The sequence below is a fragment of the Loxodonta africana genome, chromosome 22 (genome assembly GCF_030014295.1).
Source record: "Loxodonta africana isolate mLoxAfr1 chromosome 22, mLoxAfr1.hap2, whole genome shotgun sequence".
In the NCBI taxonomy this organism is placed as follows: Eukaryota; Metazoa; Chordata; class Mammalia; order Proboscidea; family Elephantidae; genus Loxodonta; species Loxodonta africana.
Window position 1 is genome coordinate 7,386,940 of NC_087363.1, and position 15,717 is coordinate 7,402,656.

At 48.4% G+C, this 15,717-nt stretch overlaps 1 protein-coding gene across 1 annotated transcript in view; it reads left to right on the forward strand.

Moving 5' to 3' along the window:
• The first annotated feature begins 5,210 nt into the window (after positions 1 to 5,210).
• PRICKLE2 (prickle planar cell polarity protein 2) overlaps positions 5,211 to 15,717 on the forward strand; it is a 419,325-nt gene continuing 408,818 nt past the window's right edge. The window contains exon 1 of the mRNA XM_064274273.1: positions 5,211 to 5,291. The gene's annotated coding sequence lies outside the window, so the exon portion shown is untranslated. The remainder of the gene's footprint in view (positions 5,292 to 15,717) is intronic.

Consider the following 15,717-nt stretch of genomic DNA (forward strand, 5'->3'; position numbering starts at 1 on the left):
GTTGCTCAGCATACAGATTGAATAGGTATGGTGAAAGGATACAACCCTGACGCATGCTTTTCCTGACTTTAAACCACTCAGTATCCCCTCATTCTGTCCAAACAACTATGTTGAGGTGCAATTTGTACTGAAGGCTTTCATCTCCATCAGTAAGTGCTTCAAGTCCTCTTCACTTTCAGCAATCAAGGTTGTGTCATCTGCATAAAACAGGTTGTTAATGAGTCTTCCTCCAACCCTGACGTCCCATCCTCCTTCATATAGTCCAGCTTCTCGCATTAGTTGCTCAGCATACAGATTGAATAGGTATGGTGAAAGGATACAACCCTGACGCATGCTTTTCCTGACTTTAAACCACTCAGTATCCCCTCATTCTGTCCAAACAACTGCCTCTTGATCTAACCCTGTGCGAATAAGGACATGAATAAGCCATAGCATTTATTCTCTATCAGTGTACACCTCATGGTGGTGGTGGGTAAATAGATAAATACCATATAGGGGACTCTACCCTCTATGTCAATGTATGACATGTGCAAAAGCTGGCGATGGAAAACCAAAAGGGAAGAACACGCTCGGCGTTTCTCAAGCTGAAAGAACTGAAGAAAAAATTCAAGCCTCGAGTTGCAATAGTGGAGGATTCCATGGGGAAAATATTAAACGACATGGGAAGCATCAAAAGAAGATGGAAGGAATACACAGAGCCATTATACGAAAAAGAATTAGTCGATATTCAACCATTTCAAGAGGTAGCATATGATTAGGAACCAACGGTACTGAAGGAAGAAGTCCAAGCTGCTCTGAAGGCATTGGCGAAAAACAAGGCTCCAGGAATCGATGGAATATCAATTGAGATGTTTCAACAAACAGGGGCAGCGCTGGAGGTGCTCACTCGTCTATGCCAAGAAATATGGAAGACAGCTTCCTGGCCAACTGACTGGAAGAGATCCATGTTTATGCCTATTCCCAAGAAAGGTGATCCAACCGAATGTGGAAATAATAGAACAATATCATTAATATCACACGCAAGCAAAATTTTACTGAAGATCATTCAAAAACGGCTGCAGCAGCATATCGACAGGGAACTGCCAGAAATTCAGGCTGGTTTCAGAAGAGGACATGGAACCAGGGATATCATTGCTGATGTCAGATGGATCCTGGCTGAAAGCAGAGAATACCAGAAGGATGTTTACCTGTGTTTTATTGACTATGCAAAGGCATTCGACTGTGTGGATCATAACAAACTATGGATAACACTGCGAAGAATGGGAATTCCAGAACACTTAATTGTGCTCATGAGGAACCTGTACATAGACCAAGAGGCAGTTGTTTGGACAGAACAAGGGGATACTGGTTGGTATAAAGTCAGGAAAGGTGTGCATCAGGGTTGTATTCTCTCACCATACCTATTTAATCTGTATGCTGAGCCAATAATACGAGAAGCTGGACTATGTGAAGAACGGGACATCAAGATTGGAGGAAGATTCATTAACAACCTGCGTTATGCAGATGACACAACCTTGCTTGCTGAAAGTGAAGAGGACTTGAAGCACTTACTAATGAAGATCAAAGACCACAGCCTTCATTATGGATTACACCTCAACATAGAGAAAACAAAAATCCTAACAACTGGACCAATGAGCAACATCATAATAAATGGAGAAAAGATTGAAGTTGTCAAGGATTTCATTTTACTTGGATCTACAATCAACAGCCGTGGAAACAGCAGTCAAGAAATCAAAAGACACATTGCACTGGGCAAATCTGCTGCAAAGGACCTCTTCAAAGTGTTGAAGAGCAAAGATGTCACCCTGAAGACTAAGGTGCACCTGACCCAAGCCATGGTATTTTCAATCACATCATATGCATGTGAAAGCTGGACAATGAATAAGGTAGAGCGAAGAAGAGTTGATGGTTTTGAATTGTGGTGTTGGGGAAGAATATTGAACATACCATGGACTGCGAAAAGAATGAACAAATCTGTTTGGATGAAGTGTGGCCAGAATGCTCCTTAGAGGTAAGGATGGCGAGACTGCGTGTTATATACTTTGGACATGTTGTCAGGAGGGATCAGTCCCTGGAGAAGGACATCATGCTTGGCAGAGTACACGGCTAGCAGAAAAGAGGAAGACCCTCAACAAGGTGGATTGACACAGTGGCTGCAACGATGAGCTCAAGCATAACAACGATTGTGAGGATGGCGCAGGACCAGGCAGTGTTTCGTTCTGTTGTGCGTGGGGTTGCTATGAGTTGGAACCGACTCCAGGGCACCTAAGAACAACCCTTTATGTCACCAAGTTGGGACATTTTATCAGGGCTGGGATTAGGGTGAGGTGAGTGAGGTAGGGTTGAATCTGATCTTTATTTAAAATATTATTCTCTTCACCATGGATTTTTTGCATTAATTTTGATTTTTTAAAAAAGTATTGCACTAAAATATCATTTATCTCGATTACTGAGTTTGTTGGCACCTCCATAAATTTTGCCCAAGGTGAGTACTGCATTTGCCTCACCCTGGTCTGAAAGCAAACCAGATCTAGCTTGGTGGGCAGTGAAGATCGACAGCTAACACCAACACACAGGTCAGGTCCCTGGGTGATGTCACCTGATTCTTTTGAATTTGGGGTCTAGGTAGACTGGCTTTGCCACTAACTGGCTGTGTTATTCCAGGCAAGCAGCTTTTCTTCTCTGCCCTTCCGCGTCTCATCTGTCAAATGCCAGGCTGGGAGAGTTACTTTTTCAGCAATGACAACAATGTCTTCTTTCAACAAATATTTTTGGAGTACCTACTATGTGCAAAAACCTGTTGCCGTCAAGTCGATTAAAACCCTGGTGGTGCTGTGGTTAAGAGCTTGGCTATTAACCAAAAGGTCAGTGGTTCGAATCCACCAGCCGCTCCTTGGAAACCCTAGGGGGCAGTTCTACTCTGTCCTGTAGGGTCACTATGAGTCGGAATTGACTCCACGGCTGTGGGTTAGGGTTTTTTGGGGTTTACTCTGTGCTAGCACTGATTCAGACATTAGGGCTACCGAGGCAAACAAGTCAATGCTCCCGCAGTCAGGCAACTTGGGATTGGCTGGGGGGCAGAAAATAAGCAAAAGAATAAGTAAACAGGATCACTTCAGTGTATGCTACATTCCCTACGAGTGTGCACGTGAGAGGGAAAGAGAGAGGTATTCAACGGGGGTCAGGGAAGCTCTCTCAGGGAAGGTGCTATTTGAGCCAAAACCTCAGCGATGAGTGGACACTGGGCCTGTGACTGTCAGACTTAAAACCTTTTTTCTGGCAACTAATTTGTAATGAGCCAGGCCCTGTTATAATGACTATGCTGTACTACTCATTTAGCACTTCGGATGCTATGTGGTAAGGACTCTTTCGTTACACCCTTTTTTATTGATAAGGAGACAGAGGAACAAAAGGTCAATTAATTGGCTCAGATGACTCGCTAGTAAGTGGTGGAACCCGAACAGGAGCATCACTTTGGATACAAAGCTGTATTCAGTGATTCAACAATTACTTAATGAGCACCCACCCTGTTCCAGGCACTGTGCAATTAACCAAACCAAACCAAACCTTCAAGCTGATTCCGACTCATAGCGACACTGTAGGACAGAGTACAATTTCCCATAAAGTTTCCAAGGAGCGGCTGGTGGATTCGAACTGCCAAGCCAAGCACCCACCAGGGCCCCACTGTGCAGTTAGATGGCGTAAGGTAATTCACCTCCTTCCTCCTCCCCCTCCTCCGATAACCACCAACACTTCCTGAAGACTCACTAGCTGCCAGGCCTGGTACAAGCTTCTGAAACAGCCCATGTTGGAGCGTTAGTGGGACTGTTCATCTCGACGGTGATGGTGGTTATGAGTCTGTATGAGTTTGTCAAAACTGGCAGAACGGTGCACAAAAGGGTACGTGAATTACAGACCTTATTTTAAAAAAGCTCAGCTCCCTCATTCTGCCCCACCCCTTACCCCAGCTACAACAGCGGGGGCCACGAAGAGGTCCCGACCCCTAACTTCGGGGAAAGGGTGAGGGCAAGCCTTTGGGAGCGGGATTAGGTGAGCGAAGGGACGGACCCTGTGGGCCTGGCAGCCGGGGAAAGGAGGAAAGCGGCCCCAGCTGGGTGCGGGGGAGGGCCGGCAGGGCCCGGGGACCGCAGGGCGAGCCCGGCAGGGGCGGGGGGATGGCAGGAGAAGGGGAGGGACCTGCGGGCGGGGAGGGAGGCCGCGCGAGGCCGAGGGAAGGGCGGCGGGGGAGGCGTGCGCTCCCGAGGCCGCCGGGGCTGCGAGGCGGAGACAGCCGGGCCGGGGGGCGCCGGGGTGCCCGCCCCGGAGACCCGCCCTGCAGAGCGCGGCGCGGACGGACCGACGGACGGCGCTGCGAGCAAGAGGCGCCCGGCCATGTTCGGCCGGAGCTCCCGGAAAAGACTCTCCAGCCGGTCGGTGAGTGACCCCCACCCGAGCCGGGCCGGCCGCCGGAGACCCCCAGCCCTCCGCCAGCGCCGGTCCCGGCCCCCTCCGCCCCGCGGCTGCGCACCTGTGGCCCCAGGTAAGGCGGCCCGCGGGCGGAGGTGCGTGCGCGGCGGGAGAGAGCGCTCGGAGCCGCGCAAGGGGTGCAGTTCCGGCCCCACGTCCCGCCGAGAGGCCGACCCCGAAGCGTGGCCTTGACCGTCACAGCCTGGGGGTGCCCCGGGAAGCCCCCTCCCTCAAGGCAAATCGGAACCCCGGCACCAGAGCGCCAGCGTCCAGCCTCTTGGAGCTCGAGTCCCGGACTTGACTTTGAGGCTGCCTTTTGGGGGCGTCCTGTGCTGCCCGGTTCCTGGGAGCGCTAGCCCCGTGCAGGGCGGGCGCGCTGTAGTCGCTTCTCAGGGACTCTGGGGAACCGAAAGGCCCTGCTTTTGTTTCTTAGAAACCCGTGACCACGGTGTCTGGGGGAGACAAAGCCCCAGCCGTGACCACGTCTTGATGGTTTGGTGCCCACGCTGGAGACAGCCCTCCTGGGTCCGCACACCCCTCCCCAGGCTGGACACCACACCTGGGCACCAGCAGCGACCCGCCCCCACGTCCCCCTTCTTCCAGACGAACAGTTGAGTCAAATCAGAGGAAGTGAGGTGGGAGGGTCAGGCCGTCCTGCCTGGGTCACAGCTGGGGCTTTGGAGGGAGCCCCAGTGGTAGTGGAGACCAGCCACCGTGTGTTGTCTTTTTGTTTTGAAGTTGACCGGACTGGGGCGGATAGAGCGAGGCCAGCCATGTAACGTCTGTGGTGACCAGTGCCCCGGGTTCGCCTTGCACAAATGGAGGTAGGATGCCTTAAATTCGATTCTTGTCGGGTATATGTATATGTGTACACACACGTGCCCACACAGGCGTAGTCCCTTCTTCTGAATCTCACTTGTAAGTCAACGTGGAAAGAAAGCAAAGGCAGTTCCTTTCAGAGTGGGGCTACAAATGCTACAAATACCGAAGGTGGACCTGGTGGCCAGACACCAGGGGATGCAGAGAGCTGGACTCAGGCTGCATTTCCCTGACGTGAGAGCGTTGGGTCCCTTGCACCCACAGCCTGTGACTTCAGGTCACTCGACCTGGGAATGGCAGTGTTTCCAAGTGGCTGGTGCGGTGTGTACGTTCTGTGGATGAGTTGGTGCTCTCCAACTGTGTTTTTAATTCAGCCTGTAACCCACTGCCCGCCTGGGCGGTGTCAACCCTCTTCGGTGGCCAGATGTTTCTTATTAATGTGCCTTGAATGTTGACTTCCAGGCAGCCCCAGCCTGGATTGGAATGATTATGTTTGGGGGACAGGGATCTGGGTGCCCTTCCAATGCCTCTGGTGGCTCCGACTCTGGTTGGGAAAGTTGGGTTGCAGGCCTGCAGTTCCCCAGTTTGGTGATGTAAAGAGAGAAGGTGACCCTTCCCTGACATCCTTATAAAAAGGAAAAGCCATGACAGGAGGGAATTCTCAACTTTGGCAGCAGATATTCTCTGGTTCATGAACCTTCCTTTCCCTTGCCCCCCTCTGCCCCTTTGAAGAGAGCTGTCTCGGGATACTATGGAGAAAAGCCTGCTTTGATTTTTTTTCTCCTTCTGTGTGAGCTTCTCTGATGTCTCCCAGTTGGTAACATGTGCTGGGCACCCACTTATAAAAAAAACTCCCAACCGGCTCCTTCAGAAATTGAAGGCCTTTGTTCCTGCCTCGGATGGGTCTGGCAGCCTCTTTGCCTTTGTTTCAGGGCACTGAGTGCAACCCTGATGGCTCCAGAGCCTGTAATAACTTCTATGTCAGAGTCAAGGCGCTGCAATCTTATAAATATGTAATTGACAGACATAGGCATCCATCAGCCGTGCCAGCATTCTATCCCAAACGGGTCCGTCCCTAATGCAAAAGTGGGCTGTAGAAACATGGGTATCGGTGTGGAAGCCTTATTTTGTGAATCAAATCCGATGTCATCCCTTCTGTTTGATTGATCTTGTGTGCTAATGGGGGTGGGAAGGCAGAGTGCTGGGCAGGAGGCGAGAGGTTTCTGGTTTCCCTTTCTTCCCCTTCTCTGCGGCTTCTGGATGAACTCCCCAGGGCCCTGTGGCATGCTGGTGTCTGTGGTTGTGCAGCCTGGCTCCTCTTCTCCCCAGCTGTGTGACCTCTGACCTCTGGTTGGTCATTTTCTCTCCCTAGCTCTGTTTCCCTAGCTGGGAAGTGGGAATAACAGTGGTACAGAGGGTTATTGTGGAGATTAAATGAGATATTGAAAACACATTCCCCTGTACCGGCACACAGTAAATACTACCTTGTTGTTGGTGTTACGTGCCTTTGAGTTGAGTTCTGACTCATAGCAACTCCATGTGACAGAGTAGAACTCCATGGTGTCTCCTACACTGTAATCTTTATGGGAGCAGATCGCCAGGTCTTTCTCCTGCAGAGTGGCTGGGTGGGATCGAACTGCCAACCTTTTGGGACACAGCTGAGCACTTAACTGTCGCGCCACCAGTGCTTCAGGAGAAAAGATGCCTAGCATGTTGGAGGATGCTGGATGTCCAGGGTAACTGCGGACCGTCACGAGGACAGCTGCCTGGAGACCTTAAACCGTTTTCACCGAGCACATTTTGTAGCAGGAAAACAAGTGTTTTATTTTCAGCCCGTTATGAAGCCATTCTCTTGGAAAGAGACCCTTTCATCCACAGGAGACAACTTTCATGCCGAAGCACTTCCCCTACAAGCAGCAAAAGGCCTCACTCTGGCTCCATGAATAGGGTTTTTATGCATTTCCACCCACTACTGGAAAGGAAGCAGCCCCTCGCTCTTGCCCCTTTCTTTCCCCCCATGGGCATGCTTTCTGGTGACCTTTTGGAGAAGAGGAGCAACCATTTCTGGGTTACAGCAGAGTATTCTTGTTGGCAGTTCCCTCTTTGAAGTCCACTGTTTGCTCACTTAATGCACCTCTGACTGGGGAGACCAGGAGCCCCTGGGAGAGACAGTTGTGTAGGAAGAAAGGGGTGACCTGCAAACATACGTTCTGTTAAACCGTTGTCTTATAGGGGATATCCAAGTACCCACACTTAATGTTCATCTGTAATTTTAACCATTTACCCAAGATTCTGTATATGTGTGAAATTATTTAGTAACGGATCACACTGACTTTTCCCACATCGTATATCATGTCAGTGGAGTCCCTGAGTGGTGCAAATGGTTAACACACTCGGTTGCTAACCAAAAGCTTGGCAGTTCGAGTCCACCCAAAGGTTTCTCAGAAGAAAGGCCTGGTAATCTTCTAAAACATCAGCCATTGAAAACCCTATAGAGCCCAGATCTGCTCTGACACACATGGGGTCACCACGGGTTGGAACTAACGCGACTGAAGCTGCACCGAAGCTGAAAGACTCTGAGCCAGGAAGAGTGGAATTTCCCTCACCCTGAAGCATCAGGCCAGTTGCCCTCAAGCTGTGTTTAACTCGTGGTGAGCCTGTGTGTTGCACAGTAGAACTGTGCTCCGTGGCTCTCAAGGCCGTGACCCTTCAGAAGCAGATCACCAGGCCTTTCTTCAGAGGTACTTCTGGGTGGACTTAACTGCCAACCTTCTGGTTAGTAGCTACATGTTTAACTGTGCTACCCCAACAAAAACCAAACCCATTGCTGTTGAGTCGATTCCAACTCAGCGACTCCAGGACAGGGTAGAACTGCCCCATAAGGTTTCCAAAGAGTAGCTGGTAGATTCGAACTACTGGCCTTTTGGTTAGCAGCCAAGCTCTTCATCACTGCTCCATTAGGCCACCCCAGACTCCTCCAGAGTATCAAGGAACCCTAAGTACCTGCCCTTACTTGCCTGGACCACTGCAGCAGCTTCTCACCTGCTTCTCTGCTTCCACTCCTTTATCCCAGATCAGTCCATTGTCCATGCAGCAGGCAGCTCTTAAAAAATGGACTAGAATTGTGTTACTGCCTCCCAGTGTGAAGGCATTGAAGTTCTGGGAGGAAGTGTGTTGTAAACAAACTTTGCTTCCGTCTGGTGTGGTGGGGAGATCCGGGCCTTTGAAGTCCAGGCAGAGCTGGGCTGGAGTCCTGCTCTGACTTTGACAAGCTGTGTGACCTTGGACACATGACTTGAACTCTCTGAGTTTCATTTTCCTCAGCTTTCAAACTGAAATCTGTCCACTGAACAAATATTTGAGTGCCTGCTGTGTGCCAGGCACTTCGCTGGTGCCAAGGATGCAGCAAAGAGCAAAATAGCCCTCGTTCAGCATACCATTACCCATGATTTCTGCTGTGGGTTTCTGCCACCCAGAGGCCCCTTGGAAGAAAGGCCTGGCAGTATACTTCTGGAAGATCAGGCATGGAAAACACTGTGGACCACAGTTCTACTCTGACACACATACACATATAGGGTTGCCCTGAGTTGGGATCAGCAACTTTTTTTTGCGGGGGAGGGGGGGATGGGTCAGGGAAGAGCCTGTGAGGAGGGGCCATTTGAGCAGCAAGGAAGATGATGTTAATTCACATCTGACTGTCAGAGCCCTGTGTGGGAACCAGCAGCACAGGTGTCACTGGTGTGGGAACCCGCAGCACAGGTATCAATCACCTCGGAGCTCCTAGAAATGCAGAGTCTCGGGCGCCACCCCAGACCTGCTGCATGGGAGTCTGCATTTGGTGAGATCCTAGCTGATTCACGCGCACAGTAAAGATCATCAAGAAGCCCTGGGTTAAATGCGCACCCCAGCCCCATTGCTTCAGGAGTGCTGAGTTTCCGTTTGGGGATGAAAAACTTTTGGAAATAGAATGGTGGTGGTTGACAACATGCTGTATTAATGGTGCTGAATTGTACGTTAAAAATGGTTAAAATGGCGAAGTTTTTGTTATGTATATTTTACTACAATAAAAACAACACCCTTCACCCCCCCCCCCCAAAAAAAAACAAAGAAAACCCAAAGCCCTGAGCACTGCACACAACGCATAGCTCCCCTTGCTTTGGGCTCAGGCTCACCTGTGTAAGGAGCAGTCCTAAGGTTATTCTGAGGGGATCTTCCTGCATGATCATACTCTCTTCCCATTTTATCATCACCCACATCTTTAGGGGGCAAAAGTAGAGATTCTAGAACTTCTTAAAAAACCCATAAGGATTTGTATACCATGGAGAATAGAGGGCTCACCGTTGTGGTCCAGGAGCCCTCCCCCTACCTGCTCTTGGGCAGCTGATGGCAGAAGTAGCCACCCCTGGTCCCCACAGGGTGACCTCGCTCAGAAGGGACATCACCTGAAGGCGGCAGAGGGCGAGTCATGCACGGCTGTGGAGGGGATTTTCATGAAGAGGAAGATGAAGGCATCTTCGTGGACAGCAGCCAGAGCAATGTCTTTTATAACTAAGCACTTAGTGTACTCCCCTACAAGACAACTTTCTGGGGGGCACTGACTGGGCCTGCCTGCTTGCTTATAGCGAGTTTGAGCAGGGAATGAAGGAGAGCCATGTTCACAGTGAAGATTTGCTCTCGGAATGCCCAGGAACTGGTGAATAATAGTAATTCTACTACTACTACCAATACCAAAACAACATCGGCAGTAACAACTATGAGTGCTTACTCCGTCAGGCACTCTGCCTCTACTTTAAACACGTTTTTGTGGGGGTTTCACGTTCATTCTGGTTGCCATAGAGTTGATACCTAATCATGACGCCCCCATGTATGTCAGTGGAACGGTGCTCCAGAGGGGTTTCGGTGGCTGGTTTTCAGAAGTAGATTGCCAGGCCTTTCTTTCAAGGTACCTCTGGGTGGACTCAAACTGCCGACCTTTGGGTTAGCAGACGAGTACTTGTGTTAGCCATTTGCACCATCCAGGGACTCCCACGTTTTTGTTTAATTCTCACCAGACCCTATGAGGTAAATGTGATTATTTTCCTGATAAGGAAACCAGGGCTCAGGGTTGTTAAGTAACTGGCCCAAGAGCACATGGCTAGGGAATGTCAAAGTTGGGATTTGACTTTAAAACCCTGGCTGATTTAATTTTGATTTATAATCTCTTGTTACATCTTTATTCTAAGGCAGTGGTCACAAACCAGAGGCCCTGGAGTACAATCTAGCATGTAGATGAGCTTGCTTGATCTGTAGACCAAAAACCAAACCAGTTGCCATCAAATTGATTCTGACTCTGGGTGATCCCATGTGTGTCAGAGTAGGACTGTGCTTCGTAAGGTTTTTAATAGCTGATTTTTCAGAACGTGGTCACCAGGCCTTTCTTCCTAGGTACCTCCGGGTGGGTTCAATCTGCCAGCCTTTCTGTTTGCACCACTTAACTCTGTTTGCGCCACTAAGGGACTGTGTTGTTTGATCTGCACAGGGTCTTAGATGAGGAGACTTTTTCTAATGTTAAAGTCCAGGTTTTAGATTCTCTTGACAAATCAGAAGTGCCTCCTTTCCAGTGTGACAGGACGTGGGTAGCCCCTTTAGATGGCAGGACATGGGTGTGGGTGTAGCCTTGGCTCGCCACGGTCCCCGACATTCCTATTACACTCAAGCACCTCTTCAAACATTTAAGTTAGCTTTCAGGTGCCAGAAGCGATTTGATTTTGCAGACACTGAGTGAACATTCCCACCTCTCCCAAAAGGTTTAAAAAACAGTGAGCATATGTGGTGAGCTACCTTTGTAAAGTGTTAGGCAAGTGTTTTATATCCTTCTGTCTTTCACTCACAACAATCCTTGAAAATTGGTGTAACTGTTTACATCCATTTTAATAGGTAAGGAAACTGACTCTCAGCGAGGTTAAGTAACTTGCCTGAGGCCACACAGCCAGCTAGTCAATGGTATTCCAACCCTGTCTGACTTTAGAATCTGTGTGCTAGACCAGGATATCAAAAACTTTATTTGCATATGAATTACCAGGTGTAGATTCTGATTCAGTAGGTCTGGGGGTGCCTGAGACTCTGCGTTTCTGACAAGCTCCCAGGTGATGCCAGTGGTGCTAGTCCTTGGACCACACTTTGAGTAGCAAGGCTCTAGACCAGGGGTCAGCAGACTGCGGCCTGCTGGCCAAATTCTGCTGCCATTTGTTTTTGTATGAGCCATGAGTTAAGCATGAGTTTTGCATTTTTAAATGGTTGAAAAAAAAAAAAACAAGAATTGCATTTCATGACATGTAACAATTATATAAAGTTTACATCTCAGTGCCCATCAGTGACGTTTTGTCAGAACACAGCCACACCCATTCATTTATGTTGTCTGCGACCCCTTTCACGTTACAGCTCAGAGTCGAGTCGTTGCTACAGTGACTGTATGGCCCCCAGTGTCTAATACCTACTATCTGGCCCTTTATAGGAACAGTCTGCGAGCCTGGGGCTAGCCCACAGTCTAGTGACTATGCAAGTAGCTGCTCATAGTTTTGGAAGAAATGAGCGCGAGAATCTCTCAGAATCAGGGCCAGAAGAAACATCCCTGCCCACCTGGATGTAAATAGTGCGGAAGCCAGAGAACCAGGCTGTTTCTAAAGGGCATGTGGAGATGAGGCTTGCAAGACCAGATCAATGAACCGCCGGCAGATTCTAAGCCCGTTGTAATCCCTTTAACGTCTCAGCTTTGCTGATAAATGTAGATTCAATTTGAGCGTTAAAGGGCAGGCTTTCAGGACAAGCTGCCTGCAGCCCCACACTCACAGGTGGCGGCTTGGAAACCGAGAGCAGGCGCAGCTTTGTGAGGCTGTTATAATTATGCAGAGGGTCTGTCTGAGGACAACAGCTGCCTTTCCATGCAGCGTGCTTTGGCCACGCTGCAGCCACTCCATGGATGCTTTGGCCTTGCCGGGTCACTCCGGCGGCAGCTCGCTGGTCAGCCAAGACTGCGCCTCGAAAAGCATCCTTCCCTAGTTGCCCTGGCAATTGTGTTGATTGATGACTGGGGCAGTAAGTTGGGCGATGGCGGCCTGATTTCCTTTAGTAGAGTGTAATTTGGCTAAGCAATGGGTTCCCACCAACTGTTTTGCTTGGGAGGAATAACATTCTGTCTTGATCAACTGATGTGCCAAGAAGAGGGAAAACAAGATGGGGTGTGTGTGTGTATGGGAGGGGGTGATTTATGCCTGGAATCCTCAAGGCTTAAAAAAGGCAAAACCAAAACCAAACCCATTGCTGTTGAGTAGATTCCAACCCATAGCGACCCTATAGGACAGAATAGAACTACCTTCAGGGTTTGCAAAACTGTAGATCTTTACAGAAGCAGACTGCCACATCTTTCTCCCACAGGGCAGCTGGTGGGTTCAAACCACTAACCCTTTGGTTCGCAGCCACGTGCTTAACCACTGCACCACCAGGGCTCCTTGTATTTCCGATAGAAGCTAAAATACCTAAATAGAGTTTTTCTCTTGGGAAAATAATGTCGGTTGGTCTCTGTGTACGTGTATGAAACAGAAAAAGTTTCTGTATAAAACACACATGTCACAGAGGGAAACCCTTTCTTAACCGTACCTTCTACAGCAGGGTGAGGAGCCTTGGTGACACAGTGGTTAAGTGCTCAGCCACTAATTGAAAGGTCGATGGTTGGAACCTACCCAGCAGATCTGTGTGAGAAAGGCCTAGTGATCTCCTCCCATAAAGATTACAGCGTAGAAAACCCTAAGGGGCCGTTCTCCTCTGCCACGTGCGTGCGGGTTGCACCACCAAGAGCGGGGTCAGCAAGCTCCAGCCGGTGGACGAACCTGGCCCGCTGCCTGTTTTCCTGTGGCCTGCTGCCTGAGAGGAATTTTTTAGATGGCTAAAAAAAAAAAGAAATCATAAGAAGAATAACATTTCGTGGCACCTGGAAATTATACAAAATCTAAATCTCAGAGACTCAAAAAAGTTTTACTGGAGTGCACCCTCGCTCGTTCGTTTAGTCTCCAGCGGCTGCTTTCACGACGGCAGGGTTGGGTAGTTGAGGCACACCTTACGGCCACAAAACTAAAACCGCGTACTGTCTGGCCCTGCATGGAAATGGCTTTCTGACCTGTGAGATGGAGATATGCCTTGTTTATGACTAGGTGTTTGTTTCCCCAGATGCATTCAAATTAGTATTAACGTGATTTTATAGAGCATGTTTATGCTATATGTGCTTTTTTTGCTTGCTTTTTTAATACTTAGAAATACTTTCTTGGACATCTTTTCACGTTAGTATGTACAGGACAAAAAGATCTAATAATTTATTAGCATTTAGAATCTATTTGTATGAATTATTACCGTTCAGCCAGAATTTCTCTGTCCATTTTTCCTGTTATCTGCTACACGGTTGTCCCTTTTTAATGTGACAACGTGCTTGTGTGTATTTACCCACCTTTGTTTCTGTGATATAATTGGAATTGCTAGGTCAGAGGATGTGAATATCTAAAATTTTAAAAGCCATTGCCAAATTGCCCTCCAAAAAAAAAGATGGTGCCCATTTCCACCCCCACACCTTTTAAGCATTTGAATGTATCTGTGTGTTCTGGGAGCTGAGACTTTGAAGCATCTCAGCTTGTGTAGTGACCTGGTAATTAATAAAACTTAGTCACCTGAGTGAGTGACAGTTTGTCCCTGATGAATAGGGAGAAAACACAGAGTGTCCATGTCAGTCTTTTTTTTTTTTTTTGTCCAAAATAATTTTTGTTTGTCTTTAATCACGGAAATGATACCACGTTTTGTTGAAAGGCTGTCATTCATCCTAATACGCCTGTCCTTTAAGGTGGGTGGCGGAGGCAGAACCTAATAGATGTGTTATTTTCTTTTCTGGTTCAAAAAGCTCGGGGGTTATCCTTTAACTCTTTGATTGATGAGTACCCCGGGGAGATCTCCCTGTGGAGAGAGCTAGCATTCCCTAGAGGGGATGATTCCCACATTATTGAACTTCTTGAGATCAAAGAGATTTTATCTGCTCCATCCCTTTCAGGGCCATCCAAGATCTTGGGAAGAAATGTGTGTTTTCAGCCACTGTCATAAAAACTTCCATGAAGCTTATAAGGACTTCTGTGGGAGCGTTACAGCTGATAGTTAAAGGGACAGGCGTTGGAGAGAGATCGCTGGGATCATAGTCATGGTTCTGCCCCTTGTCGGCTGAGTCGCCTTGGGCAAGTGATTTAACCTTTCTGAGCCTTGTTTTTCTTATCTGAAAAATGGAGATAATATTATTTCGAAAGTTGTGTGAGGCTTAAATGGGATGATGCACATAACGTGCCTCTCGCTGTCTCGGTGGCAACATGGGTGTGATGCACGCGTGTGGTTGCGTCAGAGCCTACAGGAAACAGACAAGGAGTAAGAAGATCTGGGCTCAAGGCTGTGGAAATCACAGGTTACATGACGTACCAACTCACTTCCCCACCATGGTTGCAGCCATTTGATTGTTAAATGGCAGTGATGTTTCTTGTGGATCGCACTGGATGGTTTTGAGAGAGTAGAAGCCCCCCTTGTCTGGGGGCTTGAGACTTCCTGATAGATTGTTGTTGTTCAGTGCTGTCCATTCGGCTCCGACTCATAGCAACCCCGTGTACAGCAGAACGAAACACCGCCCGGTCCTGCGCCATCCACACAATCATCGTGCTTGAGCCCGTTGTTGCAGCCGCTGTGTCAGTTCATTTTGTTGAGGGTCTTCCTCTTCTTCACCGACCCTCTACTCTACCAAGCATGATGTCCTTCTCCAGGAACTGGTCCCTCCTGATGACATGTCTAAAGTATGTGAGATGAAGTCTCACCATCCTCACCTCTAATGCACCTTCCAGCTGTACCTCATCCAATTCATTCTTTTGCTAGTCCATCCAATATTCTTTGCCAACATTGTAATTCAAAGGTATCACATCTTCTTCGGTCTTCCTTATTCATTGTTGAGCTTTCACATGTATATGAGGTGCTTGAAAACAGCATGGCTTAGATCAGGTGCACCTAGTCCTTAAGGTGACATCTTTGCTTTTTAACACTTTAAAGGGGTCTTTTGTGCAGATTTGCCCAATGCAATGCTTTATTTGATTTCCTAACTGCTGTTTTCATGGGCATTGATTGTGGATCCAAGTCAATTAAATCCTTGACAACTTCAGTATTTTCTGTTTATCATGATGTTGCTTATTGGTCCAGTTCTGAGGATTTTTGTTTCCTGTATGTTGAGGTGTTGTCTTTCATACGCTCACTTGAGGTGTATGCACTTCAGTGGAAACAGAGTTTGGCAGAATTGGGCCTCACACCCTCACCCTCATGCTTGCTCATGTGAAATGTACATATGATGTGTGTAAAAACAATTTGTAAGCTATAACAGGAAGGCAACTT